The sequence below is a fragment of the Rhinopithecus bieti genome, unplaced genomic scaffold, assembly GCF_001698545.2.
Source record: "Rhinopithecus bieti isolate Rb0 unplaced genomic scaffold, ASM169854v2 scaffold_6568, whole genome shotgun sequence".
Lineage (NCBI taxonomy): Eukaryota > Metazoa > Chordata > Mammalia > Primates > Cercopithecidae > Rhinopithecus > Rhinopithecus bieti.
Genome location: NW_016805114.1, coordinates 113,764 through 126,546, shown reverse-complemented (window position 1 = coordinate 126,546; position 12,783 = coordinate 113,764). Strand labels below are relative to the sequence as shown.

General features: G+C 41.2%; 1 long non-coding RNA gene across 3 annotated transcripts in view; it reads right to left on the bottom strand.

Moving 5' to 3' along the window:
* LOC108529097 (uncharacterized) overlaps positions 1-12,783 on the bottom strand; it is a 129,480-nt gene that overhangs the window by 40,371 nt on the left and 76,326 nt on the right. For all 3 annotated transcript variants that reach the window (XR_001885400.1, XR_001885401.1, XR_001885399.1), the window contains exons 5-6: positions 10,290-10,442; positions 4,650-4,802 (exon numbers count right to left, since the gene is read on the bottom strand). This is a non-coding gene — a long non-coding RNA (uncharacterized LOC108529097). The remainder of the gene's footprint in view (positions 1-4,649; positions 4,803-10,289; positions 10,443-12,783) is intronic.

Sequence of the window (12,783 nt, the reverse complement as noted above, 5' to 3'; positions counted from 1 at the left end):
AAAAAAAAAAAAAAAAAAAAAAAAAAAAATTCAAAAGAAAGATAACAAAATTCGGTAAATGGTAGTTGAAATAGGCATCTTACACATTCAGTCACCTAGATGTGTAACCTGAGAAAACTGTAAGATGGATGCATTCACAAAACTTACATGCAGCTAGAGCACTTCATTAGTGTCTCTGTTTATATAATGATGAATTAAATATATGAATTTACTGGCCAAAAATATCATCTTCAAACATATACTCACTATAACACCTACCACGATTAAAAATATATGTCATTGGCTGGGCATGGTGGCTAACAACTGTAATTCCAGCACTTTGGGAGGCCTAGGTAGGTGGATAGCTTGAGCATAGGAGTTCAAGTCCAGCTCTGACAATGCAGAGAGACCCCATCTCTACGAAAAATACAAAAAATAGCCAGGCATGGTGACCTACAACAGAAGCCCTAGCTACGTAGGAGGCGGAAATGGGAGGATCACCTGAGCCCATGGAGGTTGATGCTGCAGTGAGCCATGATCATGCTTCTGCACTCCACCCTGGGCAACAGAGTAAGATGCTGTCTAAAACATATATATACACATATACATATATGTGTATATACATATATATGTATATGTACATATATGTGTGTATATACATATACACACATATATATTCACCATCACCTTATACTCTTTGAATATATCTACATCAATACATACTTTTGAGTACTTGAATTTTTTTATATTTTACTCTAGAAGAACTGTAAGAAATTATAAAGTAGAAAACTTGTGGTAGGTCAAACATAGTGAGAAGAAATAATCACTTTTAAAATGTCTGTGCTAGGTAATATGATCTGTTCCCTATACATATATAATATGGACTTTTATAAACTAATGTTCATATTCCCCTGTAATATAACTTGTTGTTGTTATTGTTGTTGTTGTTTTGTATTTTTAATTTTAGATATGGGGTTTCACTCTGTTGACTAGGCTGATCTCGAACTTCTGGCCTCAAGCGATCCTCCCATCTTGGACTCCCAAAGTGCTAGGATTACAGGCATGAGGCACCTTGACTGGCCACCATGTACCATAACTGTTAAAACAAGGTTTTTTTCACTGATAACTGGAGTATTTTTGAAATATAATTAATAATTCATGGAAATAATGATAGCTTTAAAAGTATTGGCACTTTTTAAAACTGAGTTTGTAAACTTCATGTAACATAAAATTAACCATTAAAATGTATTAAATTCAGTGGCATTTAGGACATTCACAATGCAGTGCAAGCATTACCACTATGTAGTGGCAAATCATTTTCATTACCACAAAAGAAAATCCTAGACCCATCAGTTAGCCATTCCCCATTCCACTCTCTGCCCAGTCCCTGGCAAACACTCATCTGATTTCCCTCACTACTGATCATCACAACAAGTGGCCTTGTTGGTCTTGTTGCCAGAATCAGGAGACCAGAGAGACCAACGGGTGGAATAGGAGGATTTTACTAGGTGGTCACCAACTCAGCAGATTAACGTCCAAAGGCTGAGCCCTGAACCAAGACAGGGTTTGACTTTTATACATATATCTGAAAAGGGCCCAAAACCTGTAAAGCAGGTAAACAAGGTTACAGAAGCAGAACAAAGGCAGTTTATCAAACAGTGACAGGTTTTACAACTCAGGCATGTCTTGTGGCCTTTGCCATAACTGCACAGTTGGAAAACAGGAACTTACAAAATCCTTACAAGCTTGCAGAAATAGTTATAAAAATAGTTGTGAGAGCAGAACAAAGAACAATGTACGGGGAAAGAATTTCAAAAGGGAAACTGATAAAATAACTTGTTTTCTTTTCTGTTTTGTTTTTTTTTTTTTTTTTTTTTTTTTTTTTTGAGATAAAGTCTCACCCTTGTTCTCCAGGCTGGAATGCAATGGTGCAACCTCGGCTCACTGCAGCCTCCTCCTCCCAGGTTAAAGCGACTCTCCTGCCTCCGCCTTCCAAGTAGCTGGGATTAGAGCTGCCTGCCAACATGCCTGGCTAATTTTTGTACTTTTAGTAGAGATGGAGTTTCACCATGTTGGCCAGGCTGGTGTTGAACTCCTGACCTCAGGTGATCCTCCCGCCTCAGCCTCCCAAATTGCTGGGATTACAGGTGTGAGCCACCGTGCCTGGCCAAAGAACTTGCTTTTCTTATCCTTGCTTCTAAAGCCCATTTCTTCTGGGCCCCTGCTCTGCTGAGAGTGCTATCAAAGTCCTGACAGAGTCCTACTTATTGCTGGACCTTGGAGTGAGTCAGCCCAGCACAGAGAACTAGTTTTTCTCTCCTTTTTTTTTTTGCTTTTACATCTCCTGCTTCAGTCCTGCTTCTTTCACTTAGAGTTTCGAATTTCATGAATTGGTTTTCTATCTCTTTGATATCTATCTGTTAGATATCTGTCTTTGTTTTTGTACCTTCATCCACCCAATTTATCATCTGAAAGAGACAGTTTGATACCATGGAACTTCCAGGACCTGTAACTGTGTGAGGTAAATCATACCCATATAGATTCAGTGAAGAGTATATTTAATTTCTGAAAGAACAGGATTCTTGAGAAGCTTGAGTGGTTTAGGCCTCATTTTGCGTTCAGATGGAAAAAAAAGGAAAAATTCAACAGTAAGACCAGGTTGCACCAAACTGGACAAATCTCCAGGCAGCCATGTTGGGTGGCGCCTTTGTCTCTGAGTCGCGTTTTTTCAGACAGGAAGGGCGGGAGAAAAGGGCTCCAAGATAGGGATTCCTTGACAATGTGGAGCACTACTGCCACCGTGAGGAAATCGTTTAAAAACGCCATTACAGCGTCCTTCCCGGAAAGAGTTGCTGTGGGGGAAGTCTGAACTGCGGGAGGTGGCAGATGCTTGGGCTCCAGGCTAGGTCTTCTTGCTTTCTCCTCTATGGCCTGAAGAAAGGGCTTAATATTGGTGGTATCTTGGTGTAGAACCTGGAGAGCGAGGGGCTTAGAGTGAACCAGCAGCTGCCAGGCGATCCTGGCACAGGAAGAGGTGGGGCGGGGCCTCGGTTCCTCCAAGTGTGGGCAGGACTGCAGGAACCCATTCAAATACACATGGAGGCTCTCGTGAGCATCTGTCTTTTCTTCCTGTCCCTTGGAGCAAGAGTCAGCAGGCTTTCTCGTACTAGCATCTTGCTACGGGTCTTTGGGTCTCTGGTAGCACCAGTACCGCGCACAAACAGATTTATTCCCAGGGGAGTTTACAGGATTTGTTATTAGAACCTTCACACTCCAGGTTCTATACCAAGACACCGCCAAAGTCCCGGTGTCCTTTAAGGCCTTAGACGAGAAGGCTAGGTTTCCCAGCATGGAGCAAGCCTCTTCCACCTCCCCACAGAGGAGAACTTCCCCAACAGGTAGTCCTCAGGAGAACACTGTCATAATGGCTTAGAGATTTGATAAACAACATCCTCGCGATGGCAGTAGGGCTTCAGATGTGCAAAGAAGCCCTTTTCCAGAGCCCTCTTTTTCCGCCCCTCCTGTCTGAAAAAATGCCACCTGTAGACAAAGGCCCTGCAGAATGGGTACCTTATATTTAGCCCAGTTTGCAGCCAGCTGGTCTTACCGCTGAGCTTTTTCTTTTGGTTTCCAGTTCAAATCAAACCAAGGTCTAAACCACCCGCTCTCATCAGGAATCTTGTTCTGTATTAAAAGTGGATTACTGTGTACACTGTGATTTGGATCACACCAAGTGTGTGTTTCTTTTTTTGTTTTTGTTTTTGAGACGGAGTCTCGCTCTGTCACCCAGGCTGGAGTGCAGTGGCGCATCTCCATTCACTGCAAGCTCCGCCTCCCGGGTTTATGCCATTCTCCTGCCTCAGCCTCCCACATAGCTGGGACTACAGGCGCCCGCCACCACGTCCGCCTAATTTTTTGTATTTTTTTTTTTAGTAGAGACAGGTTTTCACCGTGTTAGCCAGGATGGTCTGGATCTCCTGATCTGCCTGCCTCGGCCTCCCAAAGTGCTGGGATTACAGGCCTGAGCCACCGCACCCAGCCACCCCAAGTGTGTATTTTAACAAACATTTGAGGAGAATGATTTTATTAGAATGTCACCAGTACTAAGTCCTTTTTTTTTTTTTTTTTTGGAGACAGAGTCTTGCTCTGCGGCCCAGGCTGGCACGCAGTGGTGGGATCTCAGCTCACTGCAAGGTCTGCATCCCGGGTTCAAGGAATTCTCCTGCCTCAGCATCCTGAGTAGCTGGGATTACAGACGTGTGCCACCACGCCCATGGAGTTTCACCATGTTGGTCAGGCTGGTCTCGAACTCCCGACCTCGTGATCCACCTGCCTCGGCCTCCCAAAGTCCTGGGATTACAGGCGAGAGCCACCTTGCCTGGCCCAGTACTAAGTCCTATATCTCAACATTTCATGCATTCAATATAAATAAAGGTAAATCTTAATATAGGGCCTCAGGAATATTCCTTTAGTAAAGTAGACACTATCAGTTTTTTGTGGAATTTTTACAGATACATCACTACATGTTTCTAAAAAAAAAGGCCATGAAGAGACAAAGACGCCAGAAACTATGGCTCCCCAACATTTTGCTCAATTTGTGTAAACATATTCCACTCATCCATTTGCTTTTAGTTTCCATTGGCTATTAAACTGAGATGTAATCCACTCACCCTCATCAAGCATCTCCTCCTTTTAAGAACTTAGTTTCTGCACAACCAGGTCTTCCCATTTCTACTCTTACTCACTCAGCATCATATCTACGGTGTTTTATTATGATATCAAGTAGTCTTGTGGTATTCTGGAAAGACCTTAGATTTCCATGCCTAAGGAGAGAAGGAAAAAAAAAAAAAAAGCTTATCCCTAAGGTCTTGGAGAAGAGCAAATCTAGGCACCAGGCCACGTGGTTCTTGTCCTGACTCCCTCTCCAGGTTCCCTGGGAGTTTTACTCCATATTCTAACCTAGTCATTAGGCCTTATATGTTGAGGGAGCGGTGGCTATTTATTGGGGCTCTAACATAAGGGCTCAGATAGCTCTCAATCCTGAAAAGACACACAACCCTAGTTGAATGGACACAAATACAGGAATGACTATAAATCCCAATCAGATGGATCACAGGATTTTATCTCATAGTTTCATCATTTAACATTGGAACAGAAATATTTTCCAGTGTCATTACAAGGCTATGACTGACAACTGTGTCCTACGTCTTTGTTGTGTATATGTCTTACTGCTTTTAAGTTAGGAATCAGTCCTGTATTTTCTCATTAGTAACGAAGACATGGAATTTGCAAAGTGAAAAGTAACCAACTGCTGATGAAGAGAAATGCGACATCATAAAACTGCGTATTAAACACTGATAACCGTTTCCATATTTACTCCTATTTTTTCAGTACATAGATAAAAAGTTCTGTATACACAGTCAACCATCACAGTAAATTTACATTTTACTTGAATTTAGCCATACATAATGATGAAGATTAAAATTTTCACATCTGATTCCTGAGGAGTTCTTGATATTCTCATAAAAATTTGCAATATCTGAATTTTTACAATAAAATATTTGGCCAGAAATCTTCTTTGGACTTATTGATCAAAACATACGTTTTCAACTTGGACTTTTAAAATCTAATATACGTATATTTGTACATACATAAACATAGAATACATATTTATAAACAGTATAAACATATGTATTTTACATTACTTATACCTATGAAAATAAGAATTTTTAATTATTCTCCTCCAAATTTTATTGCTAATCCTTACCTTAAATTTTATCTCTAAAAATCTCAAAAGAAGGATAAAAAATTTAATAATGATAGTTAAACAGGCATCTCTCACATTCACGTCACCTAGATGTGTAACCTAAGAAAACTGTAAGATGGATGCATTCACAAAACTCACATGCAGCTAGAACGCTCATTACTGTCTCTGTTTGTATAACAATGCATTAAAAATGTGATTTGTTCACCAAAAATGCATCTTCAAAAGATATACTCAGCTATAACATCTACCATGGGATTAAAAATTTATAGCTTTGGCTGGGCGCGGTGGCTCACAACTGTAATTCCAGCACTTTAGGAGGCCGAGGCAGGTAGGCAGCTTGAGCTCAGAAGTTCAATACCAGCCCCTGGCAATGTAAGTAGACCCTGTGTCTACAAAAAATACAAAAAATAACCGGGCATTGGTGGGGTAAAACAGCGAAGCCCCAGGTAGGTATAGGAGGCAGAGTTGGCAAGATCACCTGATCCCAGGGAGACGATGCTGCATTGATCCATGATCATGCACTTGCACTCCAGGCCTAGGAAACAGTGAGAAAGTCTCATATATATATGTGTGTGTGTGTGTGTGTGTGTGTGTGTGTGTTGTGTGTATATGTGTTATAGATATATGGCATTTAAAATTTTGTAATATATCTCCAGACAGATATAAATACACACCCACACTTGACCACAGTTTACTTTAAATATAATGGATGCATAATGTTTTGAAATTTGTACAAAGTCTGCAGTATCGCCTTAGCTCTTTGAATAAATATTATCTACATCAATATATACTTTTGATTGCTTGAAGTTTTTTTATATTTACTCTACAAGAACTTTAAGAAATTATAAAGCAGAAAGACATACGGTAGTCAAACATAGTGAGAAGAAATAATCACTTTTCCCTATGCACATATAATTGGACTTTTTAAAACTAATGTTCAATTTTCCTCTGTAGTATTACTTTTTTTTTTTTTGTTTTGCTATGTTTTGGTTTGGTTTTGGTTTTTTTCAGATGGTCTCGCTTGTCGCCCAGGTGCAGTGCATTTTGAAGTGATCCCGGCCTCACTGCAAGCTTTCTGAGGTACCTGGGACTACAGGCTCCCACCACCATGCCCAGCTAAATTTTTTTTTTTTTTTTTTTTTTTTTTTTTTTTTTGTATTTTTAGAAAGACAGGGTTCACGGTGCTACCAGGATGGTCTGGATCTCCTGACCTCGTGATCCGCCCACCTCGGCCTCCCAAAGTGATGGGATTACAGGCTCAATGCCCGGGTGGTTTTATTTTTTATTTTTAGATACGAGATTTCGCTATGTTGATAAGGCTGACTTCGAACTCCTGACCTCAAGCGATCCTCCCATCTTGGACTCCAAAAGTGCTAGGATTATAGGCATGAGGTGTCATGCCCCGCCACCTAGTAGTATTACTGTTCTAAACAAGTTTTCTTCACTGATAATTTGAGCACTTTTCTAAGATAATTATAATGATAGGTTTAAAAGTATTGGCACTTCTTAAAACTGAGTTTGTAAAATTCATATAACATAAAATTAACCATTAAAATGTGTGAAATTGAGTGGCAACTAGTACATTCAAGATGCCGTCCAAGCATTACCACTACATAGTGGCAAATCATTTTCATCACCACAAAAGAAAACCCCGGACCCGTTAAGCAGTCATTCCGCATTGGGCTCTCTCTCTGCCCAGTCCGTGACAAACACTCATCTGCTTCCCCTCACTACTGATCATAACAATAAGTGGCCCTTTTCAACTTCCTTCTTTCACTTAGCGTGTTTCAAATTTCATGCATTGGTCATCTATCTCTTTGATATCTATCTTTGTTGTACCTGCATCCACACAATTTATCACCTTAAGGAGACAATTGTATGCCATGAAACTTGCTGGACCTGTAACTGTGTGAAGTAAATCATACCCAGATAGACTCAGTGAGGAGTGTATTTAATTTCTGAAAGAACAAGATTCCTGATGAACCTGGGTGGTTTAGGTCTCATTTTGTTTTCACACGGAGTAAAAAAAGGAAAAATTCAACAGTAAGACCAGGTTGCACCAAACTGGACAAATCTCCAGGCAGCCATGTTGGGTGGCGCCTTCGTCTCTGGGTGGCGTTTTTTCAGACAGGAAGGGCGGGAGAAAAGGGCTCCAAGATAGGGCTTCCTTGAAAATATGGAGTACTACTGCCACCGTGAGGAAATGGTTTAAAGACTCAATACGCCATTATAGCTTCTTTCGGGAAAACCTGGCTATAGGGGAAGGTCTGAGCTGTGCGAAGGTGGAAGAGGTTTGGGCTCCAGGCTAGGTCTTCTTGGCTTCTCCTGGAACTCCTGAAGAGAAACCTGGACATTGGCGATATCTCGGTGTAGAACCTGGAGAGTGAGGGACTTGGAATGAAGCAGCAGCTGCCAGGCGGTCCTGGCACGGGAAGTCGTGGGGCGGGGCTTCGGTTCCTAGGGTGGGCAGGACTGCAGGAACCCACTCAAACACAAATGGAGGCTCTTGGGGACATCTGTCTCATGTAATCGCCCCTTGGAGCAAGAGTCAGCAGGCTTTCACGTGTTGGCATCTTGCTATGGGTCTTTGGGTCTCTGGTAGCATAAGTACCGTGCAAAATCAACAAGGGTATTCCAAGGGAAGTTTACAGGATTTGCTATTAGAACCTTCACTCTCCAGGTTCTATACCAAAACATCGCCAATATCCATGTCTCTTTTAAGGCCTCAGACAAAAAGGCAAGGACTCACAGCCTGGAGCCCCAGCCTCTTCCACTTCCCCACAAACCAGTCCTTCCCCAACAGGTAGTCCTCAGAGAACGCTGTAATAACGGCGTAGAGATTCACTAAACGACTTCCTCGCGATGGCAGCAGTGCTCCAGCTATGCCAAGAAGCCCTGTCTTTGAGCCCAGGTCTTCCGCCCTTCTTGTCTGAAAAAACGCCACCCATAGACAAAGCGCCACCAAACATGAATGCCTTCTGTTTTGCCCAGTTTGGAGCCAGCTGGTCTTACCGCTGCACTTTTTGTTTTGCACTTGAAATCAAACCAAGGCCTAAACCACCTGCCTCCATCAGGGATCTTGTTCTTTCAAGAATGAAATATCCTCATGACCTAGTCTGTATGGGTTTGATTTACTTCAGAGTTACAGGACCAGTAATTTCCGTGGCATCAAACTGTCTCTTTCAGGGGATAAATTCGGTGGATAGACACACAAAAAGGAGAAAAGGGCTGAAAGCATGGAAAATGTCTTTCCCAGTAAACAATTTAAAAATCCCAGGGGGGAGGGTGCGGTGGCTCAGGCCTGTAATTCCAGCACTTTAGGAGGCCAAGGCCGGCAGAATGACTGAGGTCAGGAGTTGGAGACCAGCCTGGCCTACGTGGTGAAACCCCTGAAACCCCGTTTCTACTAAAAATGCAAAAATTAGCTGGGAACGGTGGCGGGCGTCTGTAATCTCAGCTACTCGGGAGTCTGAGGTCAGAAAATTGTTTGAACCCAGGAGAGGGAGGTTGGGGTTAGCCAAGATCGCGCCACTGCGCTCCAGCCTGGGTGACAGAGCAAGACTGGTCTCAAAAAAACAAAACAAAACACAACAAAACAAAAAACATCCCAGAGGTCTTGGACCTTGCTCCCTGATCAGACATCCAGGGAGTTCTTCGTATTCTAACAGCCTTCTGTAGTGCATTGTAGGCAACAATTTCGCATGAGTCATTAGAGGAGAAACCAGGTTACGCTCACTACCGCATACCATATATAGTCCAAATGACATGACACTCATAGTACCTATGTTTAATTCCTGTCAACGTGGCTCAGAGTTTCATCTCATGGACTCATCATTTAACATCAAAACACAGCATGTCACTATGTCATTACATATTCTTCAAATATTTCCTGAGAGTTTATGGGGTATGTGTGTTCGTGTTTGTGTTTGTGTGTGTCTCTGAGAGTTTTATAATTTGTCTTTTAGGTATAAGGATTACAGTACTCTCCACCTGGTAAATCAAAGCATAATGCTTGACAAAGATTAAGAAAAATCCATGTATTAATAATGAAGAAAACTGCTACCATACAACTTGTCAAGGCGATTCATGAACTTTTGGATTATTTCCATGCATATCTTTCAATATGTACATACATTGTTAATTTCATGCAAAAAATAAATGTGTTAAAAGTGGATTACTGTGCACATCGTGGTGTGGATAAGACCAAGTGTGTATTTTACCGAATCTTTCAGATGCGTGAAATCATTAGAATGTCAACAGTACTAAGTTTATATGTCAACATTTCACGCCTTCAATATAAATAAAGGTAAATCTTAAAATAGGGCCTCAGGAATATTGCCTTAGAAAAGTAGACACTATCAGCTTTTTGTTTGAGTGTTTACAGATACATTACTACATGCTTCAATAAAAAGGCCATGAAGATACAAAGACACCAGAAACTATGACTACCTAACATTTTGCTCAATTTGTGTAAACATATTCCACTCTTAGTCATTTGCTTTTGGTTTCCATTGGCTATTAAACTGAGAGGCTATCCACTCACCCTCATAAAATATCTCCTCTCTTTAAGAACTCAGTTTCTGCACAACCAAGTCTTCACATTTCTACTCTTTTTCACTCAGCATCATATCTGCAGTGTTTTATTATGATGTCAAATAGTCTTCTCATATTGGGAACAGACCTTAGTGATCCATGCCTAAGGAGAGAAGAGAAAAAAAGCTTACCGTTAAGGTGTTGGAGAAGAGCAAATCTAGGCACCAGGTCATGTGGTTCTTGTCCTGACTCCCTACCCAGGTTCCCTGGCAGTTCTACTCCATATCTGACCTAGGCAGTAGGCCTTACATGTTGAGGGGGCAGCCGATATGTAGTGGAGCTCTAACATAAGGGTATGGAGAGCTCTCCAGCCTGACAAGACACACACAGCCCTATTTGAATGGACACAAATACACAAATGACTATAAATGCTAATCAGATGGATCACAGGATTTTGTCTCATGGTTTCATTATTTAACATTGGAACAGAAATATTTTCCAGTGCCATTAAAAGGCTGTGACTTACGACTGTGTTCTGTGACTTTGTTTTGTATGTGTCTTATTGTTTTTCAGTTAGGAAGCAGTCCTATATTTTCTCATTATTAACAAAGCCGTGGAACTTGCAAAGAAGATAAAAATAACCATATGCTGATCAAGAGAAAAGCAATGCCATAACATTGTGTATTAAACACTGATAAACAGTTCCATATTATGGGCCAGATGTGGTGGCTCACACCTGTAATCCCAGCACTTTGGGAGGCTGAGGCGGGCAGATCACAAGGTCAGGAGTTCGAGACCGGCCTGACCAGCATGGTGAAACCCCATATCTACTAAAAATACAAAAATTTAGCCAGGCATCGTGGCGCATGCCTGTAGTTCCAGCTACTCGGAAGGCTGAAGCAGGAGAATTGCTTGAACCCAGTAGGCGGAGGTTGCAGTGAGCTGAGATCAAACAACTGCATTCCAGCCTGGGCAACAGAGCGAGACTCTGTCTCAAAAACAAACAAACACACCAACAGTTCCATATTTACTCCCATTTTTTCAACACAGAGACAAAGTTCAATCTATACAGTTTACACCTAATGTAAATGACGAGTTAATGGGTGCAACACACCAACATGGCACATGTATACCTATGTAACAAACCTGCACGTTGTGCACATGTACCCTAGAACTTAAAGTATAAAAAAAAAAAGCACAACAATAAACTAACATTTTAGTTGAATTTAGCTATACGTAAGGTTGAAGAAAGTTTCACATGTGATTCCTGAGGAGTTTTTCATATTCTCATAAAAAATTTGCAATATCTAAATTTTAGACAATAAAATATTTGCAGAGAACTTCTTGATTGGACTATTCATGAAAACATAAGTACTTGGCCGGTTGCGGTGGCTCACGCCTGTACTCCCAGCACTTTGGGAGGCCGAGGCGGGTGGATCACAAGGTCAGGAGTTAGAGACCAGCCTGGCCAACATGGTGAAACCTGATTCTACTAAAGATACAAAAATTAGCTGGGCGTGGTGGTAGGCACCTGTAATCCCAGCTACTCAGGAGGCTGAGGCAGTAGAATCGCTTGAACAGGGGAGGCAGAGGTTGTAGTGAGCAGAGACTGTGTCTCTGCACTCTAGCCTCTGCCACAGAGTGAGACTCCATCTCAAAACAAACAAAAAAAAAGTAGTCAATTTGCACTTTCTAGCATAATATATTTATGCACATATAAACATAAATACATATTTATATACAATATAAACATATGTATTATGTACACTTATACCTCTGAAAACTGAAATTTTTAATTCTTCTCGAATTTGTATTCCTAATTCTTTCCTTAAAATTTGATCTTTGAAATCTTGAAAGACAAAAAAATTCAGTAAATGATAGTTGAAATAGGCATCTCTCACATTCAGTCAACTTGATGTGTGAACTAAGAAAACTACAAGATGGATGCATTCACACAACTCACATGTCGCTAAAATGCTTCATTAGTGTCTCTGTTTATATAATGATAAATTAAAGACATGATTTGTTGGCCAAAAATACCATCTTCAAACATATACACACTATAACACCTATCAGGATTAAAAATATATAGCATTGGCAGGGTACAGTGGCTCACAACTGTAATCCCAGCACTTTGGGAGGCCAAGGAGGTGGATAGCTTGAGCCCAGGAGTTCAAAACTAGTCCTGGCAATGTAGTGAGACCCTGTCTCTACAAAAAATAGCCGGGCATGGTGGCTTGCAATGGAAACCCAAGCTACTTAGGTAGTGGAGGTAGGAGGACCACCGGAGCCCAGGGAGGTTGATGCTGCAGTGAACCACGATCATGCCATTGCACTCCAGCCTGGGCAACAGAGTGAGACACTGTCTAAAAAACATATATAGATAGATAGACAGATAGATAGATAGCATTTAAAATTTTGTAATATATCTACAGACAGATACACACACACTCGACACAGTTTACTCTAAATATAATTGAATTCATATTTTTTGTTTTGTTTTG